At 48.7% G+C, this 12,744-nt stretch overlaps 1 protein-coding gene across 1 annotated transcript in view; it reads left to right on the top strand.

The window, feature by feature from the left end:
• Positions 1 to 1,895: 1,895 nt before the first annotated feature.
• Positions 1,896 to 12,744, top strand: part of RNF152 (ring finger protein 152) — a 42,221-nt gene continuing 31,372 nt past the window's right edge. The window contains exon 1 of the mRNA XM_010400160.4: positions 1,896 to 2,049. The gene's annotated coding sequence lies outside the window, so the exon portion shown is untranslated. The remainder of the gene's footprint in view (positions 2,050 to 12,744) is intronic.

Raw genomic sequence — 12,744 nt, forward strand, 5'->3', positions numbered from 1 at the left:
CAGCTGGGCACTGACGGACGGGGTGGGGGGGGAAGGGGAGAGCAGCAAAATATTTCACACAGTTGTTCCAGCTGATCAACAGAGAAGCGAAAGTCAGCTGCATGTGCTAAAATGATGCCTGTGGTGTAAAATACATTGTGAGAGGTCAGGGATGGTAGTGACTAATACTTCAGAGACCGACATGAAGGGGGAACCAGACTCAAACTGATGGCTGAAATTTGACCTATTTGACTTCTCCTGTGTTATCCCAATTATTTCATTACGAAGTTTTGAATCAAGAAACACCGTGGGATGCAAAAATCTGCTTCAAACGTTCATTGTGAGAATGGTAATTGAGTTTTAAATATTTATGGCAGAACCTGGAGTTGTACTAGTGAATGCATTATAGACTCTCCCTAGTGGTAAGCCTGGCTTGCTGGAGACCTTGCGCTGCAAATAGCCCCAGTGCAGCGAAGAGGGGGGAAAGGAATTTTATTTTGTGAAAATGATTTATTTAGCTGATTATAGAAGGCTTACTCCTTCACAGGCTACACTTTCAGTGTGGAGCTATAGGATACAAGGAGGAGAAGGGTGTTCTAACCAAACCTGGCACCTGGATAACCTACAGGTCTGTTTTCACACCACTTGCAACTGTTTGCCCCCAAAAACCACTGGATCTGCAAAAAGATGAGGCAAATGAGGAGTGAAAGACTCCTGCCTACTGTTGCCATTTGTAGCTCTTGCCGCTTGGCATTAGTGATCCCATGTGAGACGCTAGGAGGTACATATGCATTTTTTCTTTTACTGCTGATGGAAATAAGATTGTTTTCTCTGCAGAGAGAGCAGAAACGAGTCTGTCGTCCTGTGCTCTGTTGCCAGCATAGGCCTTGGTGCAATGGATAAAAACGAGGCCTTATTCCCTCGCCCGGCCCTGGGTCTGGTGTGGTAAGACCACACGCCACACGTACATTTTACTTTAATGTGCACTCCTAATACAGCTCTGAGCCTCCATCTGAGATTGGTGGTCCTCAAGGCACTTGAGGCAGAGAACCTGCCTTGCGCGGGGTGTCCGGGAGCCCGGCGTTCCCCGCGGGAGCAGCTCCGGTGGGTGCGCGGGGCAGGCGCCACTCTGTCCCGCCGGGAATGCGCTCAGGTGCAGCTGTCCCTCACCCTGGGCCAGGTGGCACAACGAGCTGCAGCTTAAAGCTGCAGAGCCCTTTCCCGGTACTGAGGAAGCCCTCGGCCGCTGTATCGTCCCTCTCCCCGCTGGCGGGGCCGGGTGCACCGTGCAGGGCACGGGGTGTCCGCCGCTACCGCTGCTGCGAGGCCGCCCTGCTCCGGCCCCCCGGGCAGCCTCGCCCGCGACGGAGCAGCGGCCAGCACCGGCTCCGGCTGGGGCGGGGTGGGGCACACCGGGGTCCGGGGCGGCTCCGGCGCTCCCCGGCGCCTCGGCCACGCCTCGCTCGGCCCCGCACCCCGGCGGGGCGGGGGGGACGGGGGGCGGCGCCGGCTGCCGGGGCGAAGGCGCCGGCTGCGGCGGCGGGCGCGGGGCTGCCATCCCGCGGGCAGGCTCGGCGGCGGCGGCGGCGGCGGCGGCGGCGGTGGTGGTGGTGGATGGCGGCAAGGTCAGTGGGCGCCCGCTGCCCGCCGGCGGGGCTCCCCTGTCGGCCTCCCCCCGGGGCGGCGGGCGATGCTCGCGCGCGGTGGATCCAGCGGCGGGGGCGCCTCTCCCTCCTCCTCTTCCCGGCGGGGAGCGGGGCCGCTGCGGGCGCGGATGCCCCCCGCCACGCCTCCCTCCTTCCCTCCCGCCCGGGCGAGGGGCAGACGCGGGTTTCGTAAGCGCCTGCCCCGGCCGGCCCCGGCGCGCTCGGGTGGCCGCGGCAGAGCGGAGCCCCCCCGGGCGGTGCCGCGGCGCGATGCGCGGTGCAGGTGAGCGGCCGAGCAGCGCCCGCGGCCGCCGCCGCGTCCCGAGAGGGCGCCGAGGTTACTTCGAAACCCGGCGGGGTCGCGCCTGCATCGCACCAGTGCTGTTCGGAGCGGAGGAGGCTTATCCGAGTGCTTTGCGAGCAAGTAAATTCAGATAACTTAGAGATGGGGTTTGGTGGGGTTCTTTGTTCCAGCGGGAGGTTCGGTGGTGGTTTTGCGTTGGTTTTTTTTTTTTTTTTTGGGTTGATTTCCCTTCCCTTTCTTATGCCGGCAGTTAGCGGAGAAGATACGCTGTAACTCGGGTGCTGTCATTAAGTGCCAGACATCTCACCGGGGTTTTAGAAAAAGGCTTTAATTATTTTATTTAACCAGCCTGGAGGAGAGGCGTGAAGCCCCCTGCCCAGGTAGGATCCCCGCTCGGCAGCACTCAGAGTTTCTTACGGCATTAGATGCCGTCTCCCAGCTGAGGTCGAGCTGCCAAAAATGTGATTTACGGACCCTGCCGATATCCGTCACCCAAGCGCTTTGTTCCGACACGCCGTCCGGTGGAGGGACTTCTCCGGGAGCAGCTCTGCCTCTCCTGAAATGTGGATACACTTAGGATATGTGCACCAGGGTGCCAGCCGGGGAGGCATTAAGAGTGGGTGTTTGTGTAATAGGTGTCTTAAAAAAAAAGGCAAAAAAAAAAAAAAAAAGCAAAAAAGCAAACAGGCTTTTGATAAGGTCCCATTAATTGAACTGTAAACATAGTAATTTCTCTGCGCTTGTTTGCTCACTGAAACTCTTCCTGCTTCTCATCGATACGGCCCGTGGTTTGTTTTTGCTTGCTTTTTATTTTTGTTTTCACCTAGTACGTTTTAGAGAGCTTTTGATACAGATTTACTTAGATTTTTTGGCTGATTTAGGCTGTTGGAAATTATTTGTAGTCTTTCAGCTTAGGATGAGTATGAAGGTCCTGTTCTCAGCCGTTCTGTACCACAGGCCTTTTTGAAATGCCCAGCGAGTCTGTAGAGCCTATGGGATGACAAGAGTAACAATTGTGGGAAAAACCCTTCTGCTGAAAACTCTGTTCTTGGCTATGTAACAGCGTGCGACTGGATTTTAGATTCTTACGAGCTTCATGAAAGGGGAAACGTAAAAGTAGTCCTGGCTGAGAAGTGCAAAGCTGGGATAGCCTTGTGCTGTTGCTGGCCGTGGCACTGGTGTGCCCATGGCTGTCGGGACGGGGTTCTGTGGAGAATTCCCGCTATGCACAAGCTGGCAGTACAGTTAAAAAGCCCAAGCCTCTGGCTCAAAGGTGTGAGGCCTCTCAGAGGGTTTGGACAGCTGGCCAGGTATGTGAAAACAAATGAAAACGATACCTGTTTTTTTGCTGCTTTTCTGGGGGGGGGAAGAAAGTTGGTTGGACCACACCTGATGGAAGTTTTATATGCGTGTTGTGAAGTCTTCTTGGGAGTACTGGACAGTGCTGTGAGATACTCAGATTAGAAATGCCAGGAAGACAATAAATATTATTTTGGCCTTAATATAGTGTGTTTATATTATACATGCAACTGCAAGAACTCAGAATGAGCCTCTCATCCAAAGATCTGCTGTGGCTTAGCACAGTGCCCAGGGAATGAGCAGGTAGATGCTTCTGGGTGTTGGTCACCCTTCCCCAAGGGACTCACTTGATCCTTCAGTTTTGCCAAAATCCGTGGATATGTTTTTGTCATACTTGTTCCTGGCTCCAGTTTGGGGTTCTCACCTTGACCCTCGATGAACTAGATCAGGAACTCCATCAGCTGCAGTCCGATGGAGGCTTCAGCACAGTTTTAACTTCAGTCATGTGAGTTGCTGCAGTGAAATTAGAGGGGTACTTGGAAGCAAGCTTGCACATAAAGATTTTAAGCTCAGGGCTGCCTCTCATAAGCTTTCCAGGGTGTGAACGGCACATCGTTTTTCCTTGCATAGGGCTGAGAACACATGCCATACCGTGTTTGGGTTCCATCCAGAACAGCTGACCATACCCGGGACCAGTACTGGCAGAGTAGGAGCAGTGGTGCTTCTCTGCTGGAGTTTTATGGAGCATTAGTTTGTGCTTGGGGCTTGAAGTCTTGCTGGAAGCTAATGAAGCTTTTACTCCTAAATGCTCAAGTCATCCTTTCAAGCAGAATTTAGTTTTCTAACTCAGTGAAGTATTCTTCAGACTGTGACCCCAGTCAGTTGATGGGGCCTGGAGGATACAAATCTAGAGGTATGAATGGATCTAGATGATGCCCTGATCAGTTGATATGACTCTACCGAAGACTTGGTGGTTTGTGGTTCTGGTCACATGGCTGTTGACTTTGGGACCTGGCATAGGGATCCAGCCTTTCTAAGAAGAGTGTTCTTACACTGCCTTTTGTATACCTGTATTTATTTGTCAGCCAGTTCTGCAGCCCCCTTCCATACATCAAGTAGAAGATATTCAGGCAAGTAATGTCACTGACTTGAGTGTAGTTACTCAGCTGAGTAAATGGTGTGCAATCCGAGTTCAAAGCAGTAGATTTTGGGTGTGAGTGCTCTTTTTGTGCAAATGTGGGAAACTAATTTCCAGAGCCTGGGATCTTGCCATGCCTTAAATTTTCTCCTGTTCTTATTCTTTGCCTCTGTCCGGTGGGTGGGTGGGTGGGCTGGAAGTCAGATGGGAGGCTGGGCTTTCCTCCCCTTCGCAGAAAGCAGCTCTTCAGAGAAATTCCACAGCTGTTTCTGAGTCTGTCTGGAGTTGCCTTCTTGCTTTGTCGCTGTTGTCTCCTCCTGCTGTGCTGTGCCCTGCGAGGGGAGCAGAGGAGCCCTTGGAACTGCTGTAGCTCTGTAGCATGATCTGTCACACCGAGCCGGGCTGGAGGAAAACCTCCCAGCCCTCATCAGTGCAGCCTCTCCCTGTGTCCGGGACTGTCCAGGGCTCAACATTTGCTGGTGTGACTGCAGCAGAGCTGCCCCCTGCCTCAAAGGCACCGATGGTGGCCAAGCACCAACAGCATGGGTTAAGGGGCGCTGGGGGTGGCAAGGAGAAGGATGCTAAAGTCTCTGGGATGAGTTCATTTCCAGGAGAAGGAGAGATGAGCCTCAGCTGCTTTCACACTGAGATCTGAGTAACAGTCCTTTAGCCCTGACAAAGCATTTCACCCCTTTCAGATGCAAATCCCCTTGCTCTGTCTGTTTTTCTGCTGCAGAAATTACCCCTTCAGAGCAACCCCCAGATGTAAATAAGTTTGAAATTTGCCCCTACCTGCTCCAGATGTATAACATCTGGGTAGTTACAGAGCTGAACTGCACTGTGTGCTATGCAGCTCACAGGCTGGATTGGGCAAGGCTTTGTTTCCTGAGATGTAGCAGAACATGGAAACACCACTAATCAAACATCATAGTTTTCATCTGGTTTTATTTTACTTCATTTTAACTTAGTTTCCCCAGGAAATGAGTGCTGTTTGTCTTCTCTTTGGCCAGTTTCAACCAGATTGCACCAATGGTTGGCAGTCTGGAAGATCGCTAATTTCCCACTTGTGTTTGTTAAGAGTAGTGGGTGGCTGGGAAATGTTTGAAGCAATGCTCTCTGATGAAAACTAGACTGCTTACAGCTACTCTCTGTTCTGCCTGGTGGCAGCTGGCCAGCCAGGCATTGCATGTGTGGTGGTCAAACACGCAGCGCCTCTGTAGCCCTGGCCAATGTGCAGGGTATGTGTGGGATCCAGGGCAGGGGTGGGTGTGAGGTCGCATTGAAGGGAGCTGTGGGGGCAGGAGGGCAGAGGACACAGATGTTCCACAGATGTGTCCTCTTTGTTACTCTTCTTTGTGGCATGACTACCCTTTGGTTTGTCAAGATAAAGCCACTTGAGATTTAGGAAGGCTTGTGGGCTGACAGCCATAGCTTTCTTTGACCTCCAGGACACCTTGGGCTGAACTAAGGTGAGCATTGGAGCTGAGGGGAATGTGCCCCCTGGGCAGGACTTAGGCAGAGGTGTGTGTGCATGGGCAAACTTGCACATGTGCAATGGCAGTATGATAATCTGGGTGTTCACTGGTGCCATCCTGTTGAATTCAGTAATAATTTGACACTGATAACATTCAGTGCTGTATATTTCTCCCAGAGTAGCTTCTGTGAGTGAATCCAGTCTTGGATTCCCTCACATCTCTCCCTCTCCCCAGAATTACTTCAGGTAGGTGTGCACTTGGGCTGAGGTGGTGCTGTGAGATGTCAGGGACATGCTTGTGTGTTGCTAAGCATCCCAGTATAGATGCAGCTGATCTGGCATGGGTGTCTTGAAGGGTCTGCCTCCAAAATCTGGACACTGGTGTACTAAGAAAAGCAACTTACCCTCACCCAGGCTGTGTCCATCCTAGACAGTATAGCTGTGCTGATATGGTGAGCACATTTCTTCCAGACTTAGACTGAAGGAAAAGACAAGCAGTGACAGTAGAAATAGGAGCGTCAGAGGTGCCGAGCATTTATGGGATGCACATGCAATTCCTCACCCAATGCACATTTTGATGCCCTCTTTGTTGCTGCTGGTTGTCAGGCAGTGTATACCTGCTGTCCTGGGTCACAGAGCATGGCCGTGCTGAGATCACCAGTGTCAGGCTCTAATGTCAAAATACTGTGTGACGCCTTAGAGGGCCAAGGTAAATCTCAAACACCCATATAGATGTAGGTAAAACCAGACACACCTGTCAAGGTGAGGTGAAGGGAGGAACTGTAGAGCTGGCTCCCTGTCGTGGTTTACCGAGGATGTGGAGCCCCAAGTCATGCCAGTGATGCAAAATGCTATTCCCTTTCGGCACACAAAATCTCTGCCTGGGCATCTCTGGCATCCAGCTGTAATTCTCTACACTATTAGGAATATGCCACTCAGTGAAGCAGAACATCTCTTGCTTCCCTTCCTTTCCCCTCCATGAGCACCATCTCTGGCCACCGGTAGCTTGGCATGGTAAAGAACTCTGGTAGGTAAGAATGGACTTGGGCTTGGACAAGGCATTGCAGGGCCCTCCTCTGAAGGTGCCAGTCACCCAAGCTTCTGTGTCAGAAATCCTGAAGCAGGCAGATGTGGGGTAAAACATTGCTGTGGTATCTTCTTTGCCTGTTCTCCTTAACTGTCTTGTGCTACCTGTATATGTTTAGGGATGGTGCAGTGCTTTCTCTCTTAGCTTTTAAACTGAACTGAGCAGGTTGCATGCCAAGAGGGAAGGACTGCAATATTTCCATCACCACAGCGGATTTTCCATGGTGGAGCTCTTCCAAAAGATGTGCACTGAGAAGAGCTGGTATGACCCGAGTGCCTGGGACACTGCAGGCTCTGACTGCACCTCAGGGACTTGACAGCTCCAGGTTTTGCAAGCTCTGTTCTCTGAGGATGGGGAAAGATAGAAGTGAAACTTGCTTTGTTAGGTACAAGATCATGTAAAGCTTGTGGTAGTAGCTGCCAGCACCCCACAGACAAGGTGAAAATACTACTTAAAGAAAGAAATGGTGTGTGTTTGCAGCTGAGGACACACAAAGGCAAGTAAGACTTCTTTAAAAAGCATGAAGCATGTGTAGGGAGCATGCTGTCAGACAGCACTGCCTCTTGCCAGCTAATACCATCTGCAAATAAAACAAGTTAGGTTGTTGCTATTGCAGCTGCTTTCCCTCACAAAGCAGCCTGACCCAGACGCTGAGAAAGGTGTTGGCAATTGGCCTGAAGTTGGAGGTGTGCAGGGTAATTTACTTAAAAGACCCAATATAACAATTACCATGCCGGACGAATACATACAACTGTAATGTTTGCTTTCCAGTTGTATTTTATATGACACTCTCCCTGAAGTTGCTCCTTGACTGCATCTACCAGCAAACACAGCCTGGACATGATGGGCTTCATCCCTGACCTGCAGTTAGGAGCAATAATTACACTTAAACAAGTTTTAATGTGGAGGTGGGAGGGATTCAGTGTCTAGGGCAGAAGGCTCTTAGTGGGGTCATTTGGGATACAGGCATTGGGAGCTTTCCTTCTGACCTTGTGGAAAGCACATCAGCTGCTCAGCACCTCTGTTCATAAAATCTGATTTGTGACAATCAGTTTCAGAGTAGTTGATTGATAATGGTCTTGGTTTCCTCCTCTGAAACAACCCCAAAATCCCCAAATGTTTGTGCATGGAATTGAAGTATAAAGACTCTCCCTTTACTCTCCCTGCTCTTTACCTCAGATAAAGGTGGAAGAAAGGGAGTTGTTCACAGCCATCTGCTGGAGGCATCCATCATGTTGGGAGCACAGGCTGCCGGTTGTTCCACGTGTTATTAATGATGAAAATATATAAACATATGATCACATAATTGTGTTGCATTTAAAATGCTTACAAAATAATGACATCAGAAGAACAGTGGCATTACAAAATCAGGTGTCCAAAAGCAATGAAGTTCCAGGACTAATGTTGCAGAACTCCCCTTCGCATCTGCATTATGATACAATCTTTAATTCTGTAATTGCATCATTTTTTCCCTTTCACAGAGTCCCTTTTTCACTGGATAGGTAATTGCTGCATAATTCATTTTTTCTTCCCACATTTACTTTCTGCATGTGTCTCTTAAGTCTATTTATTTTTCACCCTACCCAGACCTTGAGCTGGCTGAACAGTTGCTAATTCCTTCCTGGGGAGGTTTTTCTCAGGTGGGGAAGTTATTCTTGCAGCATCTCAGGTACAGGTACTGTCTTTGTTTTCATAGCTGAGGAATGAAGTCAAAGAGCAAATCAATCTCAGGTGATTTAAACACCTTCAATTTTGGCTGTGTCAAAGAGATACTTGGGTGTGATTTTATTTCCTACTCATCCTAGAGTACCTGGCATGATGTAGCAGTTCATCTGCTGGAAGCACAAGGACAGCTGACCTCAGCTGCTGGTGTCTGTAGATTAGCCCTAAATGCCTTGACTTGAGGGTGGAACCACCCCATTAGGGGTCACCTGAAGAGAAAACTAGTTTCAGAGACTTGGTGAGCATCTTAAAAGGTTGAGTGTGGAGCCAAGAAGGAGGTAGTTCCTGCCTGCAGGTGGTATGCCCAACTTCCTCAAGCAAGGTGATTGTCTCTCTTTCTTCCTGCATTGCTTTGTTCACAAATGTTTCTGACCCTCATTGAGTGAGGCAGGGTTTGAGGGACAGCTGTTGCTTTTATCACACAACCTTACTGTGTTTTTTTTGAAAGCAGGGCTCAAATGATTTGTGGTCATTGAATTGGAGACAGAGACAGTGCAGATATATACAGAGGTTGGTCTTCATTATGATACTTCCTAATTTTGAAGTGATCAAGTTTGCAGTCTTTGTATTAAAAAAATAACATAGGTTTAAATGTAATTTTATAACTTTACAAAGGGAAAAGCAGGAGAGAAATAAAAATTAGGCGTTGTCACATGAATCTGCAGTGGCCTGAGTCATCCAGAGAGCACATACCCTTGGGATGTAGCATTTATTTCTAACCCATGAGATAAGGGCCTGCTGGGGAAGCACTGGTCTGGCTATGGATGGTGGTCAGTGGCTAGAGTGGGATGACATGCTCAGCAGGTCATCTGGTGCTGTACTGGGGGGCTTTGCAGCCCAGAACTGAGATACCCTCAGATCCCAGGTAAGGATGGGGTAGGCAAAGTTGTGGTACTTCCCAAGTCCTCTTTGACTTGGCTGTGTGTGTTCTGCTATTCACTATGTGGCAGCCTAGTCATCCCCTTAAACTCGCCCTCTGCAGTCCTCCCTCCTTTCCCTCTGTTTCTGTGCTTCCCTAACAAATACCATCTGCTTCTCTCCATGTTTTTGGGTAACATCACTTTAGCCTGTTGTTTCTGGTGGCACGTAACATTTTCCAGACGTCCCAGATAGCCTGGTAGGGTTATGTACAATCTTGATTCCAGTGTAGGTCTGTAATTTTTTGCTTGTTCAAACTATAGATGAAGGCCAGCCAGGAAAATACCTTTGAAGCATTTTAGAGGATTCATCTTCCTTACATTTAGACCAGAGCCATTACTGTGGGATCGTCTGAGATCAAGCAATGGGGAAATGGCTGCTTTAGGCCAGCTCTGTTCATAGCTTGTATCTAAAGAATATGTTGTGTTCTGCCCTGTTCCTCAGTGTTTTGTTGGCAGCAGTCTTGCTTGATCCCACCTACCTTCTATGGGGTTGAATATTACACTGAAATTGCATCAGTTCATAGTGAGGAACTCTGCTTGCTCATGCTTTTATTATTTTCTGGAAATTAATAGCAACATGATAGTACAAGAAAGAGTGTGCAGGTTCTGGAGACTGAGTTTCCAGCTGAAATGCAAGTCGGTGAACTTGGCCACTTTCCAGAAGAGTGATGTCTGTAGTTCCAGCAAGTCATTAGATGTCTGCAAGTCTTCTGACCAATTTACAGTGGGTCTCTTCCTGCATCTTTACTCAGGGGATGGGGGGTGGTTAATACCAACCTCACACAGCAGCAAGAGAGGATGAAGCAGGCAATTTCTGATTGTGTTCAAATGAGCATAACAATAGGCTTTCTTTATGTACTTTAGGATTTTTTTGCCTCATCTAACTAGATGAAGAAAAGGGGATGTACCAGCAAGGAAAATATGCTTGCCAACAAAATCAGGTCTTGGAACAGACCAGGCTGACCTGCAGTGAAATGGTTGGGATGATAATAATTTAAAAGTCAGACTTGTGTTCTTGGGAATTTGTGATGTAAATCATGGCCATGATCACTGTAATAAACCATGTCAAACTCGATTAATAAAATAATGTCAAGTGTGTCTTAAAAAGTTTCAGATGACTCAAAGGATTGTACACCTTTACAAAATAATTAATAAGCCAGATGCTAAAAACAAGCACCAACTGATTTTTCTCCTTGCGTTGCCACGGTGTGTAAGTCCAAGAGTCAGTATTTGATTGCTGAACTTCATGTATTTGAGAAGGAAAGACAATTAAAAGGAACATGGGACTGGTCTTCATCTCTTATCTGGAAGTTCTTGGGGATCCAGGGACTTTGTCTAGCCTGTGGAAGGTTGCTGTGAGAAGTGGTTTGTATCAATGGAGACATCTACACATCTTTAAGAGGTGGGGGAAGGGGGGGGCGTGGGATAAACAACAAAAACCACTGCACACCACTGGCCTAGGCATCTCCAGCCTGGAAGGTGGTGGTGAGCCTTGGATTTGGTCTGAGCTTGGATAGACTTCACTTAATCCCTGATAGAACCTTGTTCCCTCTATTTTGTGTGTGTGGCTTTCTTTTGGAGTAAAGCATGTTTAGGCAGACCTTCAGGCACTGTAAGTTGCCATAGCTCCCCTGGGAAAGAAGCGACTCCTCTGTGGGGTGACCCCCACGTTAGGTGTGCCCTGCTGGCCTCTCTCCACCCCTGGTTTGCCTCCCTCCTCTCCTCTTCCTCACAGCGTCTGTGGTCAGATGCTGAGAGGCAGGGGACAGGGCTTGGAAAAAGCTGGCTCAGCAGAGGAGGTGGAGAGCCAGCTGATGCCACTATTAATGTTCTTTCAAAATTGATGGATGAGATGATTACAGAATTGCAGAGGGAAGTGAAAGTTATCAGAATCCATGTTTTAATTGTATTCTGGATTGTTTTCAGCAGCCAGCTTCTGAGGTGCAGGACAGATCAAGCATTTTTTTGAGGATGTTGATGTGGGTTGCACACTGCACTGTTTTTAAAGAAAGAAAAAGATTGGGCCAGTCTGTTTTCCACACTCTGCTGCTCTCAGTCTTCTTCACTTGTCCTGTGTGATAGTATGCTGTGTCTAGACAGTAAATCAGATCTGAAAGACTGTCCTAATGCAGCTAGAGGAAAAAGAGGCTCTTGCAAGCACCTGTGGTGTCAAGGTACTCAAACCTTTAAGGGATTCCTTGGTTCTGGACTTGTACTTTCCTCTGTGTGCCCTTCATCCCCATGGAAAGGAGTGAGGATGATGGAGCTGTCTGGCTTGTGGTGACCAGCAGTGTGGGTCCTCCATGCTGCATGTCAGCCTTTGGGCACTGACGTCTGCTGGCCTTTAACCTGAGGGAGATCCTTTTTCAGCTGATGAAGCCCTCCTGCTCAGTCTGCAAGTAGCAGTTGTGTGCTGCATGAGGTTTTCTTCCGGACAGGCATTTTCCTTGAGTATGCTTCACCCAGGATTGGACCAAAACACTCTCTTCTAAGTTTTGTTTTTCTTCAGGCTTTAAATAAACCAATTTTCTTTGTAGTATTTTTCGTAGCTTTTCTTTCCTCTGTGACTGAGAACTTCTCCCCACAGGCTCCTTAATTCAAACATAACTTGCCATAATTCTGCATGTTTTGAAAAAGTACTTGCGTAGGTGGTTAAGAGAAGAAAGCATCAGCCTTGTTGCTTGCCGCCTCCTGCTTTCTCCCAAGTCAAAATCCAAGAATGGGACACCTTTCAGGAGTGAGCTCTTTAAATTAAAGTCCCAGTCTCAAAGTCCTGGCATCTTCATCAAACAAGCCTTCTTTTCCATCAGCTGCAGGTGAAGTTGCATAAGGGAAGGTATCCTTGGGGTCTTGGAGGGCTGCTCTGTTTCTGAAAATTAATAATTTGGGGCAGAGATGGTCTTCTGCCTCAATGCTTTAACATGTGTGTTTCCTCCATCTCTCGCATACCTTTGGAAGGATTTCTGGGATCCAGCTGGGCTGTGAGGAGCTCCCCCATTTCTCCCTACTTACCTTCCTGGGACAGCAGCTGCAGTCCCAGTTGTGAGGTTTAGAAATTGGTTCTTCTTCATTTCCTGCTCTGGAGCTGGTTGGTATTTTAATATCTGTAAGCTAGCATTAGGGAGGGTAGCACACCAAGGAGCTGGACTGCTGTAAGAGGAAAAGTTCCTCCCAT

Source organism: Corvus cornix, chromosome 2 (assembly GCF_000738735.6).
Source record: "Corvus cornix cornix isolate S_Up_H32 chromosome 2, ASM73873v5, whole genome shotgun sequence".
Lineage (NCBI taxonomy): Eukaryota > Metazoa > Chordata > Aves > Passeriformes > Corvidae > Corvus > Corvus cornix.